The 15,096-nt window shown below is 44.6% G+C and overlaps 1 protein-coding gene across 4 annotated transcripts in view; it reads left to right on the forward strand.

Annotated features, from left to right (window-relative positions):
• Window positions 1–15,016, forward strand: part of LOC109414804 (uncharacterized) — a 240,542-nt gene extending 225,526 nt beyond the window's left edge. For all 4 annotated transcript variants that reach the window (XM_062842148.1, XM_062842150.1, XM_062842147.1 and 1 more), the window contains one exon: window positions 8,160–15,016. The gene's annotated coding sequence lies outside the window, so the exon portion shown is untranslated. The remainder of the gene's footprint in view (window positions 1–8,159) is intronic.
• The last annotated feature ends 80 nt before the right edge of the window (window positions 15,017–15,096 follow it).

The raw sequence follows: 15,096 nt of genomic DNA on the forward strand, positions 1-15,096 counted from the left end.
ATTCCTCCAAAGATTCTTCCAGGAATTCCTCCAGGAATTCCTCCAGGAATTCATCCGAGGATTGCTCCAGTAATTCCTCAAAAAAATCATCCTAGAATTCCTCCGGGCATTCTTTCAGGAATGCCTCCGGAGATTCTTTCTGGAATTCCTCCACGAACTCCTCCAGAGATTGCTTCAGGAATTCCTCCAGGGATTCCATCAGGAATTCCTCCAGGGATTCTTCCAAGAATTTCTCCAGGGATTCCTCCAAGGGTTCCTCCGGGAATTCATCCATAGATTCCTACAGGAATTCCTCTGAAAATTCTTCCAAGAATTCCTCTGGGTATTCTTGTAATAATTTCTCCTAAGATTCCTCCGGGCATTCTTCCAAGAATTCCTCCGGGGAATTCCTCGGGGATTCCTACTGAAATTCCTTCAGGGATATCTCCAGGAATTCCTTTTGGGGATTCCTGTAGAAGTTCCCATGTGGGTTTCTCCAGGAATTCCTTCGGAGATTCCTCCAGGAATTCCTTCAGAGATTCCTCCAGGAATTCCTTCGGGGATTCCTCCAGGAATTCCTTCGTGACTCCTCCAGGAATTCCTTCGGGGATTTCTCCAGGAATTCCATCGGTGATTCCTCCAGGTATTCCTTCGGGGATTCCTCCAGGAATTCCTTCGGGGATTCCTCCAGGAATTCCTTCGGGGATTCCTCCAGGAATTCCTTCGGGGATTCCTCCAGGAATTCCTTCGGGGATTCCTCCAGGAATTCCTTCGGGGATTCCTCCAGAAATTCCTTCGGGGGTTCCTTCAGGAATTCCTTCGGGGATTCCTCCGGGAATTCGTTCAGGAATTCATCCAGGAATTCTTCCAGCAATTCATTCAGCAATTCCTCCAGGAATTCATCCAGGAATTCCTCAAGGAATTCTTCCAGGAATTGTTCCAGGAGTTCCTCCAGAAATTCTTTCAGGAGTTCCCCCAGGAATTCTTCCAGGAGTTTCTCCAGAAATTCTTCCAGGAGTTCCTCCAGGAATTCTTCCCGGAGTTCCTCCAGGAATTCTTCCAAGAATTCCTCCAGGAGTTCTTCAAGGAATTCATCCAGGAATTCTTCCAGGAATTTCTCCAGGAACTCTTCCAGGAATTCCTCCAGGAATTCCTTCGGGGATTCTTCCAGGAATTCCTTCGGAGATTCCTCCAGGAATTCCTTCGGAGATTCCTCCAGGAATTCCTTCGGGGGTTCCTTCAGGAATTCCTTCGGGGGTTCCTTCAGGAATTCCTTCGGGGGTTCCTTCAGGAATTCCTTCGGGGGTTCCTTCAGGAATTCCTTCGGGGGTTCTTTCAGGAATTCCTTCGGGGATTCCTCCAGGAATTCCTCCAAGAATTCCTCCAGGAATTCTTCCAGGAATTCCTCCAGGAATTCTTCCAGGAATTCCTCCAGGAATTCCTCCAGGAATTCCTCCAGGAATTCTTCCAGGAATTCCTCCAGCAATTCTTCCAGGAATTCCTCCAGCAATTCTTCCAGGAATTCTTCCAGGAATTCCTCCAGGAATTCTTCCAGGAATTCCTCCAGGAATTCTTCCAGGAATTCCTCCAGGAATTCTTCCAGGAATTCCTCCAGGAATTCTTCCAGGAATTCCTCCAGGAATTCTTCCAGGAATTCCTCCAGGAATTCTTCCAGGAATTCCTCCAGGAATTCTTCCAGGAATTCCTCCAGGAATTCTTCCAGGAATTCCTCCAGGAATTCTTCTAGGAATTCCTCCAGGAATTCTTCCAGGAATTCCTCCAGGAATTCTTCCAGGAATTCCTCCAGGAATTCTTCCAGGAATTCCTCCAGGAATTCTTCCAGGAATTCCTCCAGGAATTCTTCCAGGAATTCCTCCAGGAATTCTTCCAGGAATTCCTCCAGGAATTCTTACAGGAATTCCTCCAGGAATTCTTACAGGAATTCCTCCTGGAATTCTTCCAGGAATCCCTCCAGGAATTCTTCCAGGAATTCCCCCAGGAATTGATCCAGGAATTCCTCCAGAAATTCTTCCAGGAGCTCCTTCAGGAATTCTTCTAGGAATTCTTCCAAGAAATCCTCCAGAAATTCTTCCAGGAATTCCTCCAAGTATTCTCCCAGGAATTTCTCCAGGGATTCCTCCAGGGATTCCTCCAGGAATTCCTCCAGGGATTCCTCCAGGAATTCCTCCAGGGATTCCTCCAAGGATTCCTTAGGTAGTTCCTCCATGAATTCCTTCAGGAATTTCACCACGATTTCTTCCGGTAATTTCTCCAGGGATTCCTCCAGGGATCCCTCCATGAATTCCTGCAGGGTTTCTCCCAAGAATTTATTCGGGGATTCCTCCAAGTAATTTCTCCATGAAATCATTCGGGAATTTCACCAGGAATTCTTTCGGGAATTTCTCCAGGAATTCTCCAGAGATTCCTCCAGGAGTTCCTCCAGAAATTTCTCCAGGAATTCCTCCAGGGATTTCCCCCAGGATTCCTCCCGGAATTCCTCCAGAGATTCTTCCAAGAATTCCTCCAAGTATTCCTCCAGGGATTTTTCCAGGATTTCCTTTAGAGATTTCTCTAGGAATTTTTCTAGGGATTTCTCCAGGAATTTCTCTACGGATTTCTCCAGGAATTCTTCTAGAGATTTCTCCAGGAATTCCTCTACGGATTTCTCCAGGAATTCCTTTAGAGATTTCTCCAGGAATTTCTTTTGGGATTTCTCCAGGAATTCCTCTAGGGATTTCTTCAGGAATTCCTCTAGAGATTTCTCCAGGAATTCCTGCGGAGGTACCTGTAGGAATTCCTCCGGGGATTCCTCCAGGGATTTCTCCAGGAATCCCTCCGGGGATTCCTCCTGGAATTCCTCCGGGGATTCCTCCGGGGATTCCTCCGGGAATTCCTCCGGGAATTCCTCCAGGAATTCCTCCGGGGATTCCTCCAGGAATTCCTCCGGGGATTCCTCCAGGAATTCCTCCGGGGATTCCTCCAGGAATTCCTCCGGGGATTCCTCCAGGAATTCCTCCGGGGATTCCTCCAGGAATTCCTCCGGGGATTCCTCCAGGAATTCCTCCGGGGATTCCTCCAGGAATTCCTCCGGGGATTCCTCCAGGAATTCCTCCGGGGATTCCTCCAGGAATTCCTCCGGGGATTCCTCCAGGAATTCCTCCGGGGATTCCTCCAGGAATTCCTCCGGGGATTCCTCCAGGAATTCCTCCGGGGATTCCTCCAGGAATTCCTCCGGGGATTCCTCCAGGAATTCCTCCGGGGATTCCTCCAGGAATTCCTCCGGGGATTCCTCCAGGAATTCCTCCGGGGATTCCTCCAGGAATTCCTCCGGGGATTCCTCCAGGAATTCCTCCGGGGATTCCTCCAGGAATTCCTCCGGGGATTCCTCCAGGAATTCCTCCGGGGATTCCTCCAGGAATTCCTCCGGGGATTCCTCCAGGAATTCTTCCGGGGATTCCTCCAGGAATTCCTCCGGGGATTCCTCCAGGAATTCCTCCAGGGATTCCTCCAGGAATTCCTCCGGGGATTCCTCCAGGAATTCCTCCGGGGATTCCTCCAGGAATTCCTCCGGGGATTCCTCCAGGAATTCCTCCGGGGATTCCTCCAGGAATTCTTCCAGGATTTTCTCCAGGAATTCTTTCAGGAATTTCTTCAGGAATTCTTCCAGGAATTCCTTCAGGAATTCTTCCAGGAATTCCTTCAAGAATTCTTCCAGGAATTTCTTCAGGAATTCTTCCAGGAATTCCTCCAGGAATTCTTCCAGGAATTCCTCCAGGAATTCTTCCAGGAATTCCTCCAGGAATTCTTCCAGGAATTCCTCCAGGAATTCTTCCAGGAATTCCTCCAGGAATTCTTCCAGGAATTCCTCCAGGAATTCTTCCAGGAATTCCTCCAGGAATTCTTCCAGGAATTCCTCCAGGAATTCTTCCAGGAATTCCTCCAGGAATTCTTCCAGGAATTCCTCCAGGAATTCTTCCAGGAATTCCTCCAGGAATTCTTCCAGGAATTCCTCCAGGAATTCTTCCAGGAATTCCTCCAGGAATTCTTCCAGGAATTCCTCCAGGAATTCTTCCAGGAATTCCTCCAGGAATTCTTCCAGGAATTCCTCCAGGAATTCTTTAAGGAATTCCTCCAGGAATTCTTCCAGGAATTCCTCCTGGAATTCTTCCAGGGATTCCTCCAGGGATTCCTCCAGGAATTCCTCCAGGGATTCTTCCAGGAATTTCTCCAGGGATTCCTCCAGGGATTCCTCCAAGGATTCCTTAGGTAGTTCCTCCATGAATTCCTTCAGGAATTTCCCCACGATTTCTTCCGGTTATTTCTCCAGGGATTCCTCCAGGGATCCCTCCATGAATTCCTGCAGGGTTTCTCCCAAGAATTTATTCGGGGATTCCTCCAAGTAATTTCTCCATGAATTCATTCGGGAATTTCACCAGGAATTCTTTCGGGAATTTCTCCAGGAATTCCTCCAGAGATTCCTCCAGGAGTTCCTCCGGAAATTTCTCCTGGAATTCCTCCAGGGATTTCCCTAGGATTCCTCATGGAATTCCTCCAGAGATTCTTCCAAGAATTCCTCCAAGTATTCCTCCAGGGATTTTTCCAGGATTTCCTTTAGAGATTTCTCTAGGAATTCTTCTAGGGATTTCTCCAGGAATTTCTCTAGGGATTTCTCCAGGAATTCTTCTAGAGATTTCTCCCGGAATTCCTCTACGGATTTCTCCAGGAATTCCTCTAGAGATTTCTCCAGGAATTTCTTTTGGGATTTCTCCAGGAATTCCTCTAGGGATTTCTTCAGGAATTCCTCTAGAGATTTCTCCAGGAATTCCTGAAGAAATCCCTCATGGAATTCCTCGAGGAAGTCTTCCAGAAATTCTTTCCGGAATTTCTCCAGGGAATCCTCCCTTAATTCTTCCAGGGATTTGTCAAGGAATTCCTCTAGGGATTCTTCAAGAGATTCCTCCAGGTATTCCATAAGAAATCCCTCATGGGATTCTTTCAGGAAGTCCTCAAGGGATTCCTCCCGGAATTCCTCCAGGGATTCCTCCCTCAATTCCTCCAGGGATTCCTTAGGAATTTCTGCGGGGATTCTCAAGGGAATACCTCCAAGGATTTTTCCAGGATTATTCCTCCAGAGATTCCTTAAAGAATCCTTAATGGGATTCTCTCGGGAAGTTTTCCAGGGAATTCTCCAGAAATTCCTCAAGGGAATCATCTATCAATTCCTTCAGGAATTTATCCTGGTATTTCTCTTGGGATTCCTCAGGGCTGGATCTAAGGGGGCCGGGCCCCACATCCGGGCCTCCACATCCGCTCTGGCCCCGGACCCCCACAATCCTTAATCCTGGCCTGAATTCTACCAAGACTTCTGCCTGATATTCCTCCATGATTTCTGCGTGGAATTTTTCCAGTATGTCATCCTGGCATTCCAAACTATTTGTAAAATTCACCGATGGAAATCCTTGAAGAAATTTCTGAAGAAATCCCGAAAGGAGTACCTAAAGAAATCCAGAAAAAAATTCTTTAAAAACGCCAGAAGCAATTTCTGGAGAAATCCCAGAAGCGATTTCTGCAGAAATCCCAAAAGGAATTCCAGAAAACATCCTCGAAAAGATTTCTGGAAGAATCCCCGCAGGAATTCCTGGAGGATTCGCAGAAGGTATTTCTGGAGGATTCCCAGAAGAAATTACTTGAGATACTTCCGATGGAATTCCCTGAACAACGGAAGAATTATTTGAGGCGTCTCCAAAGAAATTCGGTGAGAAATCCCGAAAGGAATTCCTGGAGGAATACCCGAAGGAATTCCTGGACGAATCTCCGAAGAAATTGGATTTTGAGAAATTCGTTGAGAAATCCCTAAAGGAATTCCTGGGGGAATACTCGAAGAAATTCCTGGAGGAGTCTCCGGAGGAATTCCTGGAGGAAACCCCGGAGGAATCTCCGATGGAATTCCCGGAAGAATCTCCGATGCAATTTTCGGAGTAATCTCCGAAGGGATCCTGGAAGAATTTCTGAAGGCATCCCCGGAAGAATTTCTGAAGGAATCCCCGGAAGAAGTCCTGGAGGAATCCTAGAAGGTTTCTATAGATAAATCTCTGGAAGAAACCCCGGAGGAATCTCCGATGGAATTCCTGTAGGAATCCCCGGAGAAATACCTGGAGGAATCCCTGAAGGAATTCCTGGAGGAATCCCCGAAGGAATTCCTGGAGAAATCCCCGAAGGAATTCCTGGAGGAATCCCCGAAGGAATTCCTGGAGGAATCCCCGAAGGAATTCCTGGAGGAATCCCCGAAGGAATTCCTGGAGGAATCCCCGAAGGAATTCCTGGAGGAATCCCCGAAGGAATTCCTGGAGGAATCCCCGAAGGAATTCCTGGAGGAATCCCCGAAGGAATTCCTGGAGGAATCCCCGAAGGAATTCCTGGAGGAATCCCCGAAGGAATTCCTGGAGGAATCTCCGAAGGAATTCCTGGAGGAATCCCCGAAGGAATTCCTGGAGGAATCCCCGAAGGAATTCCTGGAGGAATCCCCGAAGGAATTCCTGGAGGAATTCCTGGAAGAATTCCTGGAGGAATTCCTGGAAGAATTCCTGGAGGAATTCTTGGAGGAATTCCTGGAAGAATTTCTGGAGGAATTCTTGGAGGAATTTCTGGAGGAATTCTTGGAGGAATTCCTGGAAGAATTCCTGAAGGAGCTCCTGGAAGAATTAATGGAGGAACTCCTGGAAGAATTCCTGGAAGAATTCCTTGAGGAATTCCTGGATGAATTCCTGAAGGAATTGCTTTATGAATTGCTGGAAGAATTCCTGGATGAATTCCTGAACGAATTCCCGGAGGAATCCCCGAAGGAATTCCTGGAGGAATCCCCGGAAGAATTCCTGGAGGAATCCCCGGAGGAATTCCTGGAGGAATCCCCGGAGGAATTCCTGGAGGAATCCCCGGAGGAATTCCTGGAGGAATCCCCGGAGGAATTCCTGGAGGAATCCCCGGAGGAATTCCTGGAGGAATCCCCGGAGGAATTCCTGGAGGAATCCCCGGAGGAATTCCTGGAGGAATCCCCGGAGGAATTCCTGGAGGAATCCCCGGAGGAATTCCTGGAGGAATCCCCGGAGGAATTCCTGGAGGAATCCCCGGAGGAATTCCTGGAGGAATCCCCGGAGGAATTCCTGGAGGAATCCTCGCAGGAATTCCTGGAGGAATCTCCGCAGAAATTCCTGGAGGAATCCCCGGAGGAACTCCTGGAGGAAACCTCGGAGGAATCTCCGATGGAATTCCCGGAAGAATCTTCGATGCAATTTTCGAAGGAATCTCTGAAGGGATCCCTGGAAGAATTTCTGAAGGCATCCCCGGAGCAATTTCTGAAGGAATCCCCGGAAAAAGTCCTGGAGGAATCCTAGAAGGCTTCCATGGATGAATCTCTGGAAGAAACCCCGGAGGAATCTCCGATGGAATTCCTGAAGGAATCTCCGAAGGAATTCACAGATGAATCTCCGAAGGAATTCCTGGAGGAATCTCCGAAGGAATCCTTGGAGAAATTCCTGAAGGAATCCCCGGAAGAATCCCAGGAGGAATCTTAGAAGGATTTCATGGATGAATCCCCGGGGAATTCCTGGAGGAATCACCGATGAAATTCCTGGAGGAATTTCTGAAGGAGTCTTCAGATAAATTTCTGAAAGAATCCTCGGAGGAATTCCCGGAAGATCCCCTGGAGGAAGTTTAGAAGGATTTTAAGGATGAATCCCCGGAGGAATTCCTGGAGGAATCCCTGGAGGAGGCTCTGGTGGATTTTCCGAATACCCGAAGCAATTCCTTTTCGAATTCAAAATCACATTTTTCCAGCAGCGCGATATTTTCTAAAACAAATCGTGTCTGGTTGCAGCAAACAGCCAGTTGGCCCGCTCAGAATATCACCGGTCAAATAGAGCTGGAGCGCTTCGAATTGCTGGTCAATCTTCCAGTTTGCTATGGTCCAGATCAGTAGATTCATGCCTGCTCCTGGGAGGGGAGTTCGCTTGTTCTTGCCGATTGTCCCGGTTCCATTCCAAGTCAGTCAGATTGGTAAACAAAGAGTTTCGTCGATTTTTTTTCTTTTTTCTCTCTCAAGATCGATTGTCAAAATTACTTTGGTAAAAATGCACTTTTTTCCTTGACCTCATTTCTTGCGATCTGAGTACTAAGCTATATAGAGAAAAATGAGTCAAATTTCCAATACCGCACCAAAAATACTATGTGTGTTCTTCCTTTAATCTAAATGGGCTCTAATATATTTTAGGACAATAATATTCTGATGATTCACCAATTAGTTGGTGATTTCACCGCTAGATGGCGCTAGTTATCAAGTAAATTTTAGACTTACCTATCTCGGCAACGAAAGCATAGAGAAATGTGTCGTCTTCGCCAAAGTTGTTCAGAAGGACAAGATCATTCCTGTTATTCACCCATTAGTTGGTGATTTCGTCGCTAGGTGGCGATAGTTATAAAGTAAAGCCTTTGGCTTAAGAGAATTCTCTATCTTGGAGTCCAAAGCAGATAGAAATGTGTCGTCTTCGACAAAGTTGTTCTGAAGGACAAGAATATTCTGGGGATTCATCAATTAGTTGGTGATTTCGCCACTAGGTGGCGTTAGTTATCAAATAAAGTTTTGACTCCTCTATCTCGGTAACGAAAGTAGATAGAAATGTGTTGTCTTCACATTTTTTTTTCAAAAGACAAGATCATTCTTGTCATTCACCGATGAGTTGGTTATTTCACCGCTTGGTGGCGCTAGTTTTCAAGTAAAAATTTAGACTTCTTTATCTCGGTAACGAAAGCAGATACAAAGGGGTTGTCCTCGCCAATTTTTATCAGAAAGACAAGATTATTATTGTTATTCACCGATGAGTTGGCGATTTCGTCGCTTGGTGGACTTCTTTATCTCTCGATCCAAAGCGTATAGAAAAATGTCGTTTTTGGCAAAACATTTCAGAAGGACAAAAACATTCTGGTGATTCACCAATTGGTTATGTCACAATCTCCAGTTAGCCTAGTGGTGAAGGCTATGGGTCGCCAATCCGGAGACGGCGGGTTTGATTCCCGTTCCAGTCGGGAAATTTTTTCTCGACACTCTGGGCATAGTGTATCATTGTACTTGCCTCACAATGTACAAATTCATGCAATGGCAGGCAAAGAATGCCCTTCAATTAAGAACTGTGAAAGTGCTCAAAGAACACTAAGTTGAAGCGAGGCAGGCCAAGTCCCAGTGGGGACTTAAAGCCATAAAGAAGAAGAAGAAGTTATGTCACATTCTCCGGCATTCAAAACGTCCGGAAGACAAATGCCCGAAGGTCATTCGCCCCAATGTAACATTCTCCCGAATGAATATAAAATGCCCCAACAATATAATAATCTTGAAGACACCTTTCTGAAATCTGTTAAGGAGAAACATCAAGAAATCTCATTTCAATTTTGGCAACAAGTGAATACTTAAAACGTCAGTAAGGTTCAAGCCGGCCATTGTAGCAGCCATGTTTGTATTATGTGATGTTTCACGTCAAGGCATTGTCCACGTATTGGGCCGAATGTCGTTTATCCATATGCCATCCGGTCGAATGAGCTCTGACTAAATTGTGATTAAACCTAGATCATTAACATTTCCAGGTTATCAGCAAAAAGTAACTGAAAGTATTTTCATCAGAGATTTTCCGGTATGTGTTATGAAAAACATTTCCGGCAATACAGTAATGTCCTGATTTATCAACCATCAATTTAGCAAAACTGCGTAAGGGTTTCTGGTTAACTATCCAGTTAATTCGAATCTCGCCGGGGACTGCGACAAGGTGATGGACTCTCATGCCTACTCTTCAACATCGCTCTTGAAGGTGTGATGCGACGAGCCGGGGAATGATTTTCACAAAATCCGGTCAATTTGTGTGCTTTGTGGACGACATGGCCATTATTGCCAGAACATTTGGAACGGTGGCAGAGCTGTACACCCGCCTGAAACGCGAAGCAGCAAATGTCAGACTGGTGGTGAATGCCTCAAAAACAAAGTACATGCTGGTAGGCGGAACCGAACACGACCGGATCCGTCTGGGTAGTAATGTTACGACACGATAGACGGGGATACTTTCGAGGTGGTGGAGGCATTCGTCTACCTCGGATGCTTACTGACGACTGACAACAACGTGAGCCGTGAAATTCGGAGGCGCATCATCAGCGGAAGTCGGGCTACTACGGGCTCCAGAAGAAACTGCGGTTGAAAAAGATTCACCCACGCACCAAATGCACCATGTACAAAACGCTAGTAAGACCGGTGGTTCTCTACGGACACGAGACATGGACCATGCTCGAGGGGACCTGCAAGCACTCGGAGTTTTCGAGCGAGGCGTGCTAAGGACGATTTTCAGCAGTGTGCAGGAGAACGGTGTGTGGCGGAGAAGGATTAACCACGAGCTCGCTGCACTTTACGAACCCATCACCCTGGGCAGGTCATGTTGAAAGAATGCCGGACAACAACCCTGCAAATTTGGTGTTTGCTAACCCTCCGGTTGGTATAAAAAGGCAAGGAGCGCAGAGAGCACGGTGGACGGACCAGGTGGAGCGTGATCTGGCGAGCGTGGGGCGCAGGGATGGAAAATGTTGCGGATTTCGTTAACAAACTGTCATGACATTTCACTATTTACACCATTGTAGGTGAAAATTTCTGTTCGTATGCATCACCACTCTATAACGCTGATTAGTTATGTATAATCAATGATGTCGCCGATTAACATTTCCGACTAAGTGCAGTCAAATTAGCAAATAACGAAATGACATTTTTATGACATTCCTCATCCCTGGTTGCGCGTGACCGACATTGGAGAGCTGCAGCTGCAAATCGAGTATTATGGCGGCAAATTGTTGATTCAGTGTTATCATAAATTTGATGTTGAATAATTCAACAAATTAAATTGAATGAATGATGCGATAATTTTTAGAAAATGATTATAATCTCATAAGGTTACTCCTACTATTAACTACTTGTTTCAATAGCGGAACTGTTGATAAACAATCAAAAACTCTTTGATTGACATTGTTTTCGTAAAATTGAGTCAATTTGCTATAACTTTTGTTCAAGTACTTTTTTTAAAGCATAAAACTAATTTTCGAATGAGTGTAATGAATTTTGTACCTTTTAATTCTGCCCTGTTTTGCGTATTGTACGCGTATTTCGGCTACCACTTGTAACTCAGTGTCAGTTATTTACTATCTGTCAATCAAAGAATAAGCAAAACAGGACGGAAATAACAAGTATAAAACTGATTACACTCAATCGTAGAGGGTATTCTGTTTAGAGGATTCGAAAAGAAGGTACGAGGTAGAAATAGTCGTTCAAAGTAGTGAGAAGTAAAGGGTTACACATCATATTTAACGCCGTTGATCATGGGTGACGGATTAAGGCTCAATTGAGAATAGCAAATTATTCAGAACTAAAAAAGCACTTTTTCCCAAAATGGTCCACAAATCGAAGAAAATAAGAATGTCCGATTGTTTATTTAGTCAATTATGACAATTGGACACGCTGGTTTTGTTAGTTTTTTCGACAATATGGATAAAAGTGCTTTTTCAGTTTTAGATAATATGCGATTCTCATTTGCGCCTTAACGGAAGTTTGCCCACCTCCTGGTGTTTGTTGATTCCTTTTTTAAGCATTCTTCCCATTTGTCCTACGAATATATATCCATTCTCATTGTACCGTATGATACAGCGAGTAATACTTCGTAAAGGAAGCTTTCACAGAAAAAACCCAGATTAATCCACCTAGTGGTGATAGTGCCTTTCTCGTCGAACATGTACTCATGATCTTTCCTTGGTTGGGATACGGCTGGGATGATTTTGCTTCAGAATGTTGGCTTCAGTCTTTTGGGGGAATCGAAAACACTAGTTTATGAATTTTTCCGACGTTTAGATCTGTATGGGACCTTTTCAAGGGTTCAATCGGTCAAGGTTTCCTAGTCAAGATGGCCTTGCCTTACTTAAAAATGTCATACGAAAGTTTTGGTATTTATTGAGTCCGTTCGGTTTGAAACCGTCGTGATGAGGACAATCGCCTACCTATCGGGCGGTTTAGAATTCGGTCCCTGTTTTTGGAATCTTCTACTATTGTTTGTTTAGCTAGTTTCTGTGATAGGGCCATCATTCCGAAGCATGATCTTTCCGTCGACGTAATGCGAACTGTTCCTGAATCCCGAGAATACCTTATTTAGAAAAGCAATAATTTTAATAAAATTGGGAAATTTATTAATTGAACATATTCCGACGTTACGTTAAACGTATAGACTGGGCTGAAAAATATCAGAATTTTCAGTTGACTGCTTGAGCACCTTCACTATCACTGAAGACCGATCAACACCAAGACGATAATTGCAAGCTATGATATAACGTCTTTCACAATCACAGATGACTTTACGGCAGGCCTGCCCAACCTTTCCTGGCCACGGGCCACAATTGATGCTCCATACCAGTCGACGGGCCAGACATTAAATTTCGACATCAAATTTCGAAAGCACGAATGCAACAGTGAAATTTTGTACATCCGATTACCCGTTCTCACGGCAAATCACAACACTGACATCATTTGGGTCATATAAATGTGAGTAAGAATTCTTGATTTTATGCAAAAATCACCCTGAATATTTTTTTTCTGAATTTTGCCGAACTACAGGTTGCAGCAAACAATTTGCTAAAATTCAGCAAACTTTCCTGATTCGTTCAGTAAACTCTGCTGTTCAGCAGCAACGTTTTTCTGAAATTCAGTAAATTTTGCTGAAATTCTGCTTCAAATTTGGCAGTACCTTTCAAGTTTAAAATTTTTAAATTTATGTATTTAAATTTTTCAATCTTTGAAATTTTTTAACAAAACACTACCTATTTTGAGTTTATTTTTAATATTAAATTTTATTTAAATATGAAATATCTTCAAATATTTCAATCCTTGGGCCAAGTTTCATTCATCGATTCCGCGGGCCGTATGTTGGGCAGCCCTGCTTTACGGTCTTCGACATAGTTTTTTCTTCACACTTTGGGCTATATTTTATTATCATAGGTTACAAAATTCATGTAAAATTTGACAAAAAATGCAAGCAAGTGAAATTTCCCATACTAAATCCCATAAAAAATTCCCAGTAGTTTTAGACGGAAAAGAGGATTGAAAAAACTTTCTCCGGGGTTGATACGATAATTTTCTCATATAACGTTGACCTATCCTACTGTATATTTTTACACCTCAGTGATTTGATGAGATTGCTTTAGTACAGACAAACAGACATATCATTTGTAACATATTGCTATTATATTCATCGTTACGAAAAAATAATCGCCAAATGCTAATCAGGTTGCGTTTCACTGCGGCTTGATGTAGGTAGTGAGTATACGTCAAACGAGCAACAACGATTAATATTTGTTTCAACCGTTGAAAACAAGGACGATGGAGAGTGAGTAGAGTAAGACGTCTGTATGTATGTGGCCTTCGTTCAGTCAAGATTTTGTTTTCTTACACATATTTATCGCTTGCATTTACTTTGTTCATTTTTGAAGTTCCTGCGAAGCACCCTAGAAAGCACCCAATGCTGGTTTTGCATCACTATCGGTAGCCTCTAATGTGGTCTGAGCCTATTTTCTTGCTAATCGTTCTTCATGGTTTAAAAAAAGACCGCGGTTCGATGTGTCGCATGCATAGGTTTGGTTCTTTTTGGCATTTGGCCACTTCCGGCTGGACACCCTAGATCGGTCCTGGAACACTATCGGTAGCCTTTATAAAGATCTTTGTTGTGGTCTATTTTCTGACTAATCGTTCATCACGTTATTTAAAAAGCCGCTGTTTAATGTGCCGCAGGCATGGGTTTTGATATCTACTACATTTGACCACTTCCAGCGGGACACCCGGAACCGGTTCCGGAACTCTATCGGTTGATCCAAATATGATCTGAAAGTATTCTCTTTTATTAATCGTTTATCAGGTTGCCTGAAGAGCTTGCGATTTGATGCGCCGCATGTAAGGGGTTGGTTATTTTTTATACTTGGCTACTTCCGGCGTGACATCTGGAACCGGTTCAGTAACACTACCGGTTCAGATATGGTCTGAGAATGTTTCCCTGCTCACTGTTCATCAGGCTATCGAAAAAACCGCTGTTTGTTGTATCGCATGCATGGGTTTGGTTCACTTTCATATTTAGCCAGTTCCGGCGGAACACCCAGAACCGGTTCCGGAATACTACCGGTTTAGATATGGTCTGAGAATGTTTTCCTGCCTACTGTTTATCAGGTTATCGAAAAATCCGCTGTTTGATGTGTCGCATGTATGGCTTTGGTTCACATTCATATTTGGCCACATCCGGCGGATCACCCGGAACCGGTTCCGGAACACTACCGGTTCAGATATGGTCCGAGAATATTTTCCTGCCTACTGTTCATCAGGCTATCGAAAAAGCCGCTGTTTGATGTATCGCATGCATGGGTTTGGTTCACTTTCATATTTAGCCACTTCCGGCGGAACACCCAGAACCGGTTCCGGAATACTACCGGTTCAGATATGGTCTGAGAATGTTTTCCTGCCTACTGTTTATCAGGTTATCGAAAAATCCGCTGTTTGATGTGTCGCATGAAGGGTTTGGTTCACTTTCATATTTGGCCACTTCCGGCGAGTCACCCGGAACCGGTTCCGGAACACTACCGGTTCAGATATGGCCCGAGACTATTTTCCTGTTTACCGTTCATCATGTTTTCGAAAGTGCCGTGGTTTGATGTGTCGCATGAATGGGTTTGTAGCGTTTTCATATCTGGCCCCTTCCTGGGGTACCGATCCGGAACACCTAAATGGCCATAACTCCGGAACGGCTGGACCGATCCGAACCATTTTGAATAGGAAACAATGAGACCAGATTCCGCGTCGAATGAACCGTTGGTCATTAAAATCGGTTGAGATTTACTGCCAAAAAGTGATGTGAGTTTTTTTTGTACACACACATACACACACATACATACACACACACACACATACATACACACACACAGACATCACCTCAATTCGTCGAGCTGAGTTGATTGGTATATGTGACTCCACCCTCCGGGCCTTCTATCAAAAAGTCATTTTTGGAGTGAACATAT

The sequence above is a fragment of the Aedes albopictus genome, chromosome 3 (genome assembly GCF_035046485.1).
Source record: "Aedes albopictus strain Foshan chromosome 3, AalbF5, whole genome shotgun sequence".
NCBI classification, from domain to species: Eukaryota; Metazoa; Arthropoda; class Insecta; order Diptera; family Culicidae; genus Aedes; species Aedes albopictus.